Consider the following 14,350-nt stretch of genomic DNA (forward strand, 5'->3'; position numbering starts at 1 on the left):
CCTCTTGCCTGTTTTTGGTGACGAAGGTTGGTGAATCCCCTTAGGTTAGGTGGCAGCCCGATGTATCAGGCTCACTTAGACTATTCAGACCATTGTGATACCACATTGGTGAACTTCTCTCTTATCACTGAGTGCTGCCCGTTTCCAGATTAAGCTCAATGACAAGAGACCTCCTTTTTATAGCCGAGTCCGAACGGCGTGTGTATGCAAGGCGGGCATGCTAACCATTGCACCACGATGGCTCCCGTGAATCCCCTTATTGCAAACTACCAGATTAGTACGCAAAATAAACTCTATTAGCGACTCTCCCCTTGCATTAGTATCACTACTTCCCCAAATACAATGATGTGCATTTGAATCGCATCCCATAATGAGTTTTGTCTTTCTGTTTAGTGACTCCTCAACTAAGGTCTTAACGGCACATGGAGGCATCTCCCTATCATGTCCCATATAGACCGAAGAGACCCAATATATGCATTTGGATATCTCCAGACTGGCTACGACAGTGTCTGCATTGCTCAATGAAGGAAGCAGAAACAAGTTGTTCGTTTTTAGCAATTATACATGCTCGATTTATATCTTTACCGGTATTATGCAAAAGTTTGAAACCCGGAGTGCTTAATTGACAGATCTTGTTCTTATATATGTAAGGTTCTTGAATAAGAACTATATCTATATCTCCTTTCATAAGGAGAACTTTTACAATGGTGAAGATTTATCTGGAGGAACCGTAGAACCATCCAAATTTTCAACCACCGTCACATCAGCCGCTTCAATTGAGTCATCAAGGGCTTCCTCTTCACAGATCTCGGTGACTCTCGCAACAATGCGCGGTTCAGCTTTGGTGAGGTTTGAGCCTGTAGAAACTTCCCGCATACGATGTTTGCCAATGTCTGCAGTTTGTATGTTTCCTTCGGCTTCGCAAGGAGATTTTTGCACTTCTGACTCTACCGGAGGCTTCTCCGTTTGGGAATCCTTTGGCTGATCGCTTTTTTATACCTTCATATGGATATCATGAAAGACATAATTTACACGTCCTTGGTTCTGGGCTAGATGTGGCAGCGACTCAATGTTCAATATAAACACCGCATGTCGTCTTGGTCCATTCACATCATCCAAACGACCAACCTTCCTATCGGCGGTTGGAAGATTGATTGACTTGACCCAGGGTTTGCAGGTTTTATCGACTAACTCCAAAGCGGCTCCTTCCCAAACTTCACCAATTAGCATCAAAGCAACGTTAAAGCAATGCTATTAACTTATATCGTCCTTGATACCATCCATCGTCTTGTCGTCGAGGACTTGGTCAGGGAAACTTTTTTCGCACCTCTGAGTAGACACCAGACATCGCGTTCTCAATTTCCCCCATTTTTGCTTTGGAACCATACCGTCCAATGCTCCTTTATTAATGATAGCCATCACAAGGCTGTCTTTTGCAACTGAGGCAAACGAGCTTTGATCCCGTTTAGAGGATGGCAGTTCATCCGGTGATCGCTCCCTTTTGCCAGCTTCAAGAATTCCTTGAGCCCATTTTAAGGAATCGCTTTGCTTAGCCGACAACGAGCTTGGGTCGACAGATCCTAATTTCTTTAGGATAAACAAAGCATTTCTGCGTTCTTTGAATCTCTTTCGTGAGGGATTACCTCATTTTGATGTCGTTACCTTAGAAAAGGTTCGACTTGCAAAAGTGTCGCCAACTGTCGACCCAGTTTGACTAATTGGGCCTGATCATGGTCACTGCCCAAATTTATAACTTCAGTCGATACCCGTCCACTGGGCTCAGAAGTTAGCAACCCTGTGGATTACTTTGAATTTCGCTGCATGGTGGCTTAATTTTCCACCACACGTGAAATTCGTAATAAGTACTTATTACGATGAAATAATCCGCTATTGAAATTGTTGAAATTGGGCATACTACTAATAAAAAAATGGAAAACTTATCACAGACTGGTATCAGAAAGATACAGCATCAGGAAGAATAATGAACTTCTATTCCAATCATCCACGAAAAAAGAGCGAAAAACTAAAAATAACGGGATATCTCAAAAACTGTTCTATACAACATTTGTTTTCGAATTCAGCAGATGAAAATACAAAAGTCGACTCTCATCAAATTAACATTTTCGGTGTAAACTAGTGTTATTTAGAAAAAATGTAAAATAAAATCAATAATCTTTATTAGCATAAGCCACTATAATTGTTTGTAATTTGAAAAACAATTTTTTGATAAATAATTTACATGTCATGATTAAAATTATCAATTCAATGTAACGAATCAAGCTATCCAATTAGTTGTTATTGATGTAGGTCGAATGGTATTGCAAATGGACCACATCGGCATAGCCCCCATATAAACCGATCCCCAGATTTGATTAGAATCTGGCTTCCAACCACAATGAAAATATTGGGCCATATCGCTCCCAAGATTAGACCTCTGGAACTTCTTGGAAGAGGTCGCCTTTCTCTTAAGGAGCAGTGCCTCCACTTTTATCCAGGCCATATATTGAGTCTCCCAAACACATTTTGCAATATCCGTTTTTACTATCGGATAGAGCACTAAAAGAACAACGCATATGAATCTGGAACCCCATCTTTTTCCATTTGGCCACAGTGGCCACATTTATCTCGAGGAGCATTGCCTCCACTTTTTTCCAGGCCATATATTGGGACTCCCAAGCACATTGTCCAATATCCATTTTTACAGTGCACACATTTCTCTCTGTTTCATATACGCAACATTACTGCGATTCGGAAGATTTTTGGAAAAAGGTTTTTATACTAATCGAAAGACATAATTTCAGTTTATATTTGGTTATCTAAGGAGGATTATATCACAAAAATTTATATTCTTATATAACTCACTTCACATATACCAGGTATACCGGTATGAAATGATCGATTTTTCATGTGGTACCTATTTTCCATACTTTTGGATATTTCCATTGCTTTTAAACGGTCAGTTTAACACTCTAATGCGCAATTTTTTTGTCAGCTGATTTAATATTCAATGTTAACGACACAACAGCAAGAAAACTAATCAAGAAAACTCTATGCGGTAAAATTCAGTATATGCTGCAAACCGGTTCAAGAGTATATCTTGAACAGGTTCAAGCATATACACTGTATTTTACCGTATAAAGTTCAACTAAGGTTCAACTAAGTTTTATTTTTATTTTATTCATTTTTGTTGTCTTAAGGTGTGTTTTACAAAAAGCTTCCTTATTTAATGAGTTTTAAAAAATATTCAATTAAAAATTTAATTGATTCAACAAATTTTTTAATTGAAACAAAAATCAATCACAAAAATTAATAGTATCAATTAATTTTTTAATTGGATCAATTAATTTTTTAATTGACCTTCAATTAATTTTTTAATTGATACTATCATTTCTGTGATTGAAGACATTTCAATTAAAAAATTAATTGGATCAATTAATTTCGTGATTGAACCAGAAAAAAATTTTTTGTGTGTATATCGGAAATTATGGGTTTCTTATTTTTCGCTCATAGTTGCGTGGATGGCTAACACTAGTAAAATGAATGTTGTAAAATCTTAGCCTCTTCGGAGAAAAACAAAAAAGTGGCTATCGAAAAACAAACGGGTATACCACATTTGCTGCACTCACCCTACATAATTTTTTCTTTCACGAGAAAATTAGGATTTACCCAAAATTTTAAGCACCATACGGGGGTACTTACCATACTGGGTTACGTACCGTAAATACTGGAATAGGGCAAAGGCTGTAATACGCAAGGCAAAGAAGTTGCACTACTCAACTTTGTTTGGGACTTTAGACTCTTCTGGCATATGGAAAGTCTTGCGTAGTTCTGGGTGTATTTCTGATCACTCTGTGGAGACTAATTTTGATGTAGAAAGTATTAATGGCTTTTTCGCCAACGGTGCATTTCCTGTCAGCCGGGTTGAAAAATTCGATTTTGATAATTTCCATGAGTCTAATTCGACATTTTCTTTTCGTTGTGTCGATGAGGTTGAGTTTCTTGAGGCTATGGGGAAAGTTAAATCTAAATCGGTAGGGGTGGATGGTGTGCCCATCCATTTTTTAAAATTATTTTTCCATTTGTGTCTGGCATTGTCTTGGATTTGGTAAACTGCATTCTGACGACATCTACATTTCCTTCCGCTTGGAAGGAAGCTCGTGTAGTACCTATACCCAAATGTCGTGTTATTTCTGAACCTGGTGATTTGCGTCCTATTTCAATTCTACCTGCTGCTTCTAAAACTGTTGAGCATATCATGAAGGGGCATATACTCGAGGCTACTTCTAGTCTTATTCATGAATCTCAATATGCGTTTCGCCAGGGTCTAAATCAGAGAATGAAGCCGCCATGTCGCGCCGTCGATTTTAGCCGTCGCCGACCCGTTTTTAGCAGTCGACGCCGCCGCCGAATATGTCGACTCATCTCGACTTAAATTTAGCCGCCAATTAATCTAAAATATTGATTTATATCAGAAAAATTTAAAAATATTTGTTATAGTTTTGCCAAAATTTTGAACTTTCCACTTTCAATCAATTAGTATCAAGTGGCTATAATAGTTTTACAAAAATGTAGCTCAAAAAATTTGAATGAAATGTAAATTTGATTGTAAGATTGGTTGTACAACAAATCTCATTACAATTCGGAAAACTTGAAATTGATTTTATAATAGATAATTTTGCGCTGCCGAACAGACAATTTAGTCGTCAAGCCGCCGCCGCCGGAGGCAAAAATTTAGTGTTAGCCGCCGCCGACAAAAATGGGTCGGCTTCATTCTCTGGTCTAAATACGACCCATTTGTTGTTATCATTGACTGATCATGCCCGTTCGGATATTAACAATGGTCGTTTGAGTACTCTTGTGTCTCTTGACCTGTCCAAGGCCTTTGACTCCGTGAGTTATGCAAGATTGATTGCTAAACTTGGTAGTCAATTTAGTTTTTCGTTATCGGCTTGTAGGTTGATTTATTCATATTTAAGGCATAGGGAACAATTTTTTGCTTTAAATGGTGCCGAATCTGGCTTTCTTCCACTGTCTTCTGGTATACCTCAGTGTTCGGTTTTAGGACCACTCTAGTTCATTCTGTATGTGAATGATGTCCATTGTTACACGAATTCGAGTTTGTGTAGGACGTTCGTTTTTGCGGAAGACATTTTCTTACTATTTAGTGATTTTGGTTCTTTGGCTGGGAACTTTGAGGGTGAGATTAATGCTGGTTTAGATCGATTTATGCGCTGGGCCCTGGTTAATGAGGAGTAGTCACTCTCAATTGCCGCAATTGCTCCTTGGGAATGAGAGGATTGAGTTTGTTGATAGACACCGTTGTTGGGGTGTCGTGCTCGACTCTGAGCTTTCGTTCCAGTTCCATATTGATGCACTGTCTGGAATGATTTGGTCTACTTTACGCAGTATTTATTCATCGGGTTTATATTTGCCTCTCTATGTCAGGCTTAAATTGGCACATTCGATCTTGATGTCTCAAGTTCTTTACGGCCTTGAAATTATCTCAGGGTGCTCTGCACAACTTTTTACGAAGCTCAGACGCATAGTGAATGCGATTGTTCGCTTTGCTTACAATGTTCGAAGGAGGGATTCGATTTCTGGCTACGTGAGGAGTTTCCTTTGCCTCTCTTTCCGTAATTTTGTTGACTATCGAAATCTTATTTTATTTCATAAGGTTATATATTCTTCTAGTCCGTTAACTTTACGTTCTTTCTTCTCCTTTTCGCGTTCGTCAAGAAACCCACAATTGGTTCTTCCCCGCATTAGGAGAAGCAATTTCGCTAGGTCTTTCTTAGTGAGAATTGTGCGTTGTTGGAATGGGTTGCCGCTTGAATTGCGGATATTTTCCCAGTGTAATAACTCCTTTCGTTTGAAACTTACGCATTATATGGATTCGAACTTACCTTATTAATTCCGATATTATTATTCTTTATTTGTATTTGTATTTGTCTACCTCGTACTGGGACTAATATAAATTTATTTTATATTTCCAAAATGAAAATTTATAGTTAGGCTGGGGAGCCGATCAGATAAACAAAATAGTACTACGGAAATTGATTAAAAATGGAAAAACAAAAGATATCTTCATATTTTGTATTTTTTTTTATTTTACATACTCTCTTAACAGTAAAACCTAATTGGAACTACAGATTTACTGAATTATTGGAATATTGGTCAACACATTTTCAAATTTGTTTCCTTCAGGACTGGGCTTTGGGGTAAGTCCAAGCAATATCCTAAAGTATAAATTTTACCCGCCATGGTTAAAGTGATTGGCCTCTTTCGTACGTATGGACCTGTCCCAATACAAAAATCAATCAAATTGGGACAAGCCCTTACACATCATTTTCCATTGGGAATGTATTGCCACACATTTAGTTATGTTTCTGAAAACACATATATTGTTGTTGAAACTAGCATAACCTCACGTAAAACCAACGTTAAGCTGCTAAAAATAAAAAAGCTCCGGTTTGGTTAAACGGCCTCATCACGCCGAAGGCAGATAAATAACAGATTTTCGATTAATGGCCAAATATCGAAGCCAATTCTCTCTTACCAAATAGAAAGCATAACATCGGGCATCCTGATTGACTATTTTCTGATATCGACACCTCGGTTAGTTGGGCACCGTGGTCAGTTTATTTGCCCTAATGTATCGAAACATGCATTTATTTTCAGGGATCCGGAGCGGTCCATTTTTTTCGCTCCGCTCCGCTCCCGCTCCGGAGAAAAAAACCGCTCCGCTCCGAGAGAAAAAAAATCGCTCCGCTCCGCTCCGCTCCTCTTCGAGAAAATTATAGTACAAACATTGTATTATTTGTTCAATTGAGTTTTATTTTATTTAGAAAAATCGGGCGGTCATATATGGGAACTACACAGAAAAAAATATCACCAAAATATTTCCAATTAAAAAGTAAATTGAAGTTGAATGTTTTTTCAATTAATAAATTAATTGATACAATTAACTTTTTAATCAAGATAGAAACATTAAGTTAATTAAGTCAATGATTGAAAATTTTAAAATTTTTAATTAAAAAATTAATTGATATAATTAACGTTTTAATCAAATTCGAAGACTAAGTCAGTTAAAAAAGTGATGAACATTTCAGAAAGTAATTGAAAATAGTTAACTTTTTAAATAAAAAAATAATTGGGGTTTGCATTCAAAATCAATTAAAAAATTAATTGAAAATTGCTAATAACATCAATTAATTTTTTAATCAAGAATTTTTTCTATGCCCAATTAAAACTGTGATTGATAATATCATTTTCGTGATTGAAGACATTTCAATTAAAAAATTAATTGGATCAATTAATTTCGTGATTGAATCAGAAAATTTTTTTTTTGTGTGTTATTTCGGAACAGTTGAAACCATCTATTGCATATTGTCTCGAAAATCTTTCAATGCGACTCTGCCGCACTTTTCTTCAAATGAAAACAAATAAATTAATAATTTCCGTAAATCATCACTTTCTGGCACAAAATTCGATATTTTTAACACGATGAAAAATATAATGTTGTCTGTTCAATGACTTGATGTTGGTATACATCAAGTTTTCACAGATGTCATAACAAACAAACGAAAAAAATAGGGGCTCGTTCACAACAAACGAGCCCCTATTTTTGACGCTCACTTCATACCGGTATACCGGGTAGTTGGCGCTGAAACGAATAATTATATACGAATTTATTGTCCCTTAAGGTTAAGGTCGAGTTTAGCAGAATAAAATTATAACTTTTTGGGCAAATTTATTTATAATCTGATGGGGAATCATTCAAAGCAATAAACGGACCACTAAATTTGGCTGGCGATTGCTCTAAGAGAAGCAAATTTCATCCGATCCGGCTGAAATTTGGTACATGGTGTTAGTATATGGTCTCTAACAACCATGCAAAAATTGGTCCTTATCGGTCCACTTTTACGTATAGCCCCCATATAAACGGTCCCCCAAAATTTGGCTTGCGATCGCTCTAAGAGAAGCAAATTTCATCCGATCCGGTTGAAATTTGGTACATGGTGTTAGTATATTTTCTATAGAATAATTTTCTATAGAAAATTTTGTCAAAATTTTATTTCTATAGAAAATTTTTTCCAAATTTTATTTCTATAGAAAAATTTTTCCAAATTTTACTTCTATAGAAAATGTTGTCAAAATTTTATTTCTATAGAAACTTTAAACTTAATTATAGACGTATGTAATCGGCCTTGTTAGTTTAATATATACTACGTATGGACTACCTTGTAATTTAGAAGACGATGTTAGGAAGTTTTAAGATACCTTGCCTTCGGCAAGTGTTACCGCAACCCAAGTAATTCGATTTTGGATGATAGTCTTCAGTAGAAGTTTCTACGCAATCCATGGTGGAGGGTACATAAGCTTCGGCCTGGCCGAACTTACGGCCGTATATACTTGTTCCTTTTTATTTAAGTTATTTTCGATTTGAAATTTCAATTTAATTTTTTAACCACAACAAAAACTAATGTTTCTTCAATATTTCTTCAAATCAAGCGTACAAAAATAATAATAACAATCGCTTTCACCGTCTTTTGTGTTTACAAATTCATATAAAATTACAGACGTTTTGAAAAAAGAATTTTGGTGTGCAATGCTCGTAGACGACATCAAGAAATACTAGTCATCTTTTCTCTTGCCCAGCTAAACCAACCCGACTTACCACCAGATCACTCTGGACACATCCCACCTTAGTCGCAGAGTTCCTCGATCTGGACACAAGCTGAAGTACCAAAGCGTATAATATAAAATGGATGAAATCACAATAAACTGTTACAACAACTACTACTACAACTAGTAGAATTTGCGTTTCTCTTCCTTTCGTGTTCATAGCAAAACATATTATTTGCAAAATGAGTGATTCCTGCTGTGAAAAATAATGACAGTTTTGCTTTTTTTTAACGATACTAAAAATTAAAAACCCTTTTCGTTTTGCAAGTAAATGCATAAAACATATTCATAGCTTCGCATTAATTGCGAAATAAATCGCACTTCTGTAATAATTTTGTGAAATATGGGTAGAAATAAAATTATTTAAAGGCGGACATTCGTACAGAAATTTTTCAAAAACGCTCTGTATATCTAAAACCGATGGCGAAAATGCTAATATATAGATTCCCAAGGTTGAAACCAAGGTTGATTTGAATATTGATGTTGATGAATCATCTATTCGGAAAACACACATAGGAAGTGGATTTAGTACATGAAAAGTGTCATTGTTACCCAAAAAGAATATTAAACAAGGATTAAAGTTTTCTAAAAATCAAATCTTTAGGTGTAATATTCTGTGGCCCGATTAAATAAAAGTAAACTTGTTTTCTTGTGATAGAGGTTTCCACCATGTAAGAAGACCTATCCATCAAGAATTCAATCCCCAAATATACTTTGAAGATGGTCCAAAACGGTGGTGGCAGTACCATGGTATAAGAGTCATTCTCGTATTATGGTGTGCAAAACCACCATGCAGCGAAATTCAGAGTCATCCACTGGGTTGCTAACTTCTGGGCCCAGTGGACGGGTATCGACTGAAGTTATAAATTTGGGCAGTGACCATGATCAGGCCCAATTAGTCGACCTGTAGACGGGTCGACAGGTGGCGACACTTTTGCAAGTCGAACCTTTTCTAAGGTAACGACATCAAAATGAGGTAATCCCTCACGAAAGAGATTCAAAGAACGCAGAAATGCTTTGTTTATCCTAAAGAAATTAGGATCTGTCGACCCAAGCTCGTTGTCGGCTAAGCAAAGCGATTCCTTAAAATGGGCTCAAGGAATTCTTGAAGGTGGCAAAAGGGAGCGATCACCGGATGAACTGCCATCCTCTAAACGGGATCAAAGATCGTTTGCCTCAGTTGCAAAAGACAGCCTTGTGATGGCTATCATTAATAAAGGAGCATTGGACGGTATGGTTCCAAAGCAAAAATGGGGGGAAATTGAGAACGCGATGTCTGGTGTCTACTCAGAGGTGCGAAAAAAGTTTCCCGGACCAAGTCCTCGACGGCAAGATGCTGGATGGTATCAAGGACGATATAAGTTAATAGCATTTGAGGACCAGAGGTATATGGATTGCTTTAAAGCTGCTTTGATGCTAATTGGTGAAGTTTGGGAAGGAGCCGCTTTGGAGTTAGTAGATAGAAAAGACATACCGGCTAAACCTAAAGTACATGAATGGATACCAGCAAATCCTCCTGATCCTGAGTCAATACTAAACAGACTAAAGGAATATAACCCACATCTTCCAACCGCGGATTGGAAGGTTGGTCGTTTGGATGAGGTGAATGGACCAAGATGACATGCGGTGTTTTATTGAACATTGAGTCGCTGCCAAATTTAGCCCAGAACCAAGGACGTGTAAGTTATGGCTTTCATGATATCCATATGAAGGTATAAAAAGCGATCAGCCAAAGGATTCTGAAACGAACAAGCCTCCGGTAGAATCAGAAGAAGAAAAATCTTGCGAAGCCGAAGGAGACATAAAAACTGCAGACATTGACGAACATCGTATGCGGGAAGTCCCTACAGGCTCAAACCTCCCCAAAGCTGAACCGCGGGTTGTTGCGAGAGTCACCGAGATCTGTGAAGAGGAAGCCCTTGATGACTCAATTGAAGCGGCTGATGTGACGGTGGTTTAAAATTTGGTTCTACGGTTCCTCCAAATAAATATTCACCATTGTAAGGCCACTTGTGCTGCCTTAAAAGTTCTCCTGATGAAAGGATACATATAGTTCTTATTCAAGAACCATACATATATAAGAACAAGATCTGTGAATAAAGCACTCCGGGTTTCAAACTTTTGCATAATATAAATCGAGCATGTATAATTGCTAAAAACGAACTAAACTTGTTTCTGCTTGGACGAGTGGGTTTCGGATTATATTCTAAAGATCTGGAACTTCGAATAGCGAAAAGATTACCTAATAACTGTAGTGTTTTTCAGGCTGAAATATTAGCAATAAGAGAGGTGGTGAATTGGCTGAGAAGTAATGTCCCAAAAATTGTTGGCATCAATATTTACTCAGACAGTCAACCTGCAATAAAATACTTGGACTCTGTGTTCCTGAACTGAAAACGGCCATCGACTGCCGCAAATCTATCAACGAGATGGCTGAGCAGTACAATATTCACCTAATATGGTTGTCTGGAACATACCGGGGAACTGCGAAGCGGATGAGTTAGCAAGGCTAGGAACTACCTTACATATTCCAGGGGAACTAGAATCTGTTGGTATGTCTTTGCCTACCTGTAAGCTCTTACCGCGTGAGAAGGCTGTTATGATGGCAAATGTTCGATGAGAGAATTGCAAGGGTTGTAACGACACCAAGCAAATATGGCCCCATTTAAACTTGATATGCTAGTGTTCTCAAGACGTCAGATATCACTTTTGATATCTTCTATAACGGGTCGCTGCCTGATAGGCGATTTTGCAAAAACTATTGGTGTGATGTATAATGACTACTGTATGAGCTGTCATGATGCGGAGGAAAAGGAATCAATTAAACACCTCTTGTGTGCACACAAAAAAATTTTTTTCTGAATCAATCACGAAATTAATTGATCCAATTAATTTTTTAATTGAAATGTCTTCAATCACAGAAATGATAGTATCAATTAAAAAATTAATTGACAGTCAATTAAAAAATTAATTGATCCAATTAAAAAATTAATTGATACTATTAATTTGTGTGATTGATTTTTATTTCAATTAAAAAATTTGTTGATTCAATTAAATTTTTAATTGAATATTTTTTAAAACTCAATTAAGATTTTAATTGGAAAAATTTTCGTGAAATTTTTTTCTGTGTGAGTGTCCTGCATTTTGTGTAAGGCGTAAGCGACCTGGAAAACGTTAACTTAAGCCAGCCGGACCTGGAAAACGTTAACTTAAGCAGTCTGTTAATGTTTCTGGAACAAACTGGTTGGTTCAACAAAAGAAAATAATAAAGTTCAGTTGTTAAAACTAGAAGTGCTCATATGTAATAGGTACTTTTAGTTAAATGTGGTATCACAATGGACTGAATAGTCTAAGTGAGCCTGAAACTTAATCGGGCTGCCACTTTAACCTAACCTACTCTGTGCAAAATTCCAAGTAAATCGGAATGGAACTTTGACCTTCGTTCGTAATGTGATTCTAAATCGGGTGAAATAAAGCTATATCCAAGTCTCATTCGATTTCAACCAAATTTGGCGTACTTTTTCAGCAAAATTTGAAGCAAATCAACGTGAAACTCCGGCCTCTGGGGTCAATTAAATAGCCACATATCGAGCAAAATATATTCAAATTTGGCATACATAAAATGCTATTTTTTATATAAAAGACTTTAGATTTGTTGATCGGGTCTCCGAAAACTACTCCGTTAACTCGACAAACGAAACTTTTGAAGTGATGGATATTGAGAAATGCCTCCTTGAGGATCTTTGTCATTCTGTTTGTAAATATTGAAATATTGGCCTGAGAACTGGTAAAGGCTACATATTATTTGTCTCCATATTAGAATAAAATATGAACGTAAATATGAAGGATGTGTTTGCAGCAAAATCCCTGTGATTCCCAAAGAAACATAGTTGTTATACGGTTTGTCATTCGTGCAACATTAACTGCATTTTTTTATTATGCATGAGAAACAAACGAGCCTTGAGAAATTCCAAATCAAAAAATCCCACTGTCAAAGTTACAGAGATTAGAACAAGTCGCGCTTAATTTGATATCAGCAACTCTTTTTTATTAGAATTCAAATTTCTTAGTGGGCTACAACCTATAATGTATAAACAAAGAAGACATCACCCAATTTGAAACGGAGAGACCACAGACTCATTTATTTATAGAACAAAATAACATTCTCTCCACCAATAATATTTCGCATTGCACCAATACATATACACGTACATAGGTATATTGATTCAAGTAGATATTTGCAGCAATCCATTTGGATATTTAAATCATTTTCGATATAACTTATTTGTTTTTAACTTCCATACTAACCTTGTGGCTGTTCGTTGTTCTCCACGTTGCGGCAGATATGAAGCGATTGGCTGCAAGCGTAGACGCTCCAGATTTAAACAAGATGCAAGATATTTGTTGTAGTAATAACGTTTTCCAATTGAATAGAGGATGTGATAATATGAACCTATGCGAATACTCAATACGGAATCTCCAACAGAAAACCCAGTTCCCACTTGAATAATGCTTATAAACAGTTTGCCATTTTGATCATGTTTTAGAAAAGTGATTACCTCCGTGAAGTTAGCGACGTCGCTAATTTTCGATAACAAAATTTGTCTGTTCACAGGGTGACACGGAGACGACAAAAACTTAATAAGTACATTAGGGCTGTTTTCTTTTTGCACTGGATACAACATTTGTATGGGCTATCCAGTACATCGTTGCACTGGTGTTCTATCCAGAACATCTCAACAGTGCAAGTCGCGCCGATCTTGCCAGATTGTGTTTTGATAAAGTGACGCTTCATCGATTCACAATAGCACTTTATTGTGACTAATTTATCGAAAAACATGTAATTCAAAGTGGTATAGTGTCATAAATAATCGCAGCAGTAAATATTTATTACTAATTGGAGCATTTCATACATTAAAAATGCAAGATTTCACTTGTTTTCTGTGATTGTTTTTAAACAGCTGATGACAGTGTTGCATATTTTTGGAGATGTCCTGGATAAACGAGTACTCTGTTTTCTTTTAGTCCTTCACGGCTTAGGGTATCCAGTGCTAAAAGAAAACAGCCCTATTGTTATCAACTGTTCGGTGCTAGAATTTCAATAAATACATGAAAATACCCAATAAACACAAACGTTTAAAAAATGCTAAATTTCAACAATTTTTCAAACATTTTTTCAAAGGATTAGGGTAATATTCAAGTTGAGAAATTGTTGAGAAAATCGCGTTCTTAACAAAAAACAGACAGTGAAATTCAACACATTAGCAATAATATCTCAAGTGTTATCCCCAAATTGAAATGCATCGCTACTCAATAATTTGTCAAACAATTTTCGATGCGAGTCAAATTCAAAATTAACATTGTTGCAAATACTTTTCAACCTAAATTTGTATGAATGATATCCCCACTTCAAATTGAAAGTCAAAGCCAAAATTCTATGAATTTTTTTAAATTTATTCATTTTCATCAAAATAAAATATATAATAATACACTACAATACCAATTGATAAATAATAATCTTATTAAACATATCAAAAAATAAGAAAAAAAAAAACAACAAAACTTTAAATATCTTAAACATTATTAGTAAACACTTTTGCATTGATAATTCGATTTCCTTCCTTTTGGTGTCATAAAACATCATTAAAATTTATTAACGTGCGGG

The 14,350-nt window shown here is 36.2% G+C and overlaps 1 protein-coding gene across 1 annotated transcript in view; it reads right to left on the reverse strand.

Annotated features, from left to right (window-relative positions):
- Nucleotides 1-13,275, reverse strand: part of grsm (probable aminopeptidase NPEPL1 granny smith protein) — a 102,766-nt gene extending 89,491 nt beyond the window's left edge. Inside the window, exon 1 of the mRNA XM_075291132.1 lies at nucleotides 12,994-13,275. The gene's annotated coding sequence lies outside the window, so the exon portion shown is untranslated. The remainder of the gene's footprint in view (nucleotides 1-12,993) is intronic.
- Nucleotides 13,276-14,350: the final 1,075 nt, after the last annotated feature.

Source organism: Haematobia irritans, chromosome 1, assembly GCF_050003625.1.
Source record: "Haematobia irritans isolate KBUSLIRL chromosome 1, ASM5000362v1, whole genome shotgun sequence".
Classification (NCBI taxonomy): Eukaryota; Metazoa; Arthropoda; class Insecta; order Diptera; family Muscidae; genus Haematobia; species Haematobia irritans.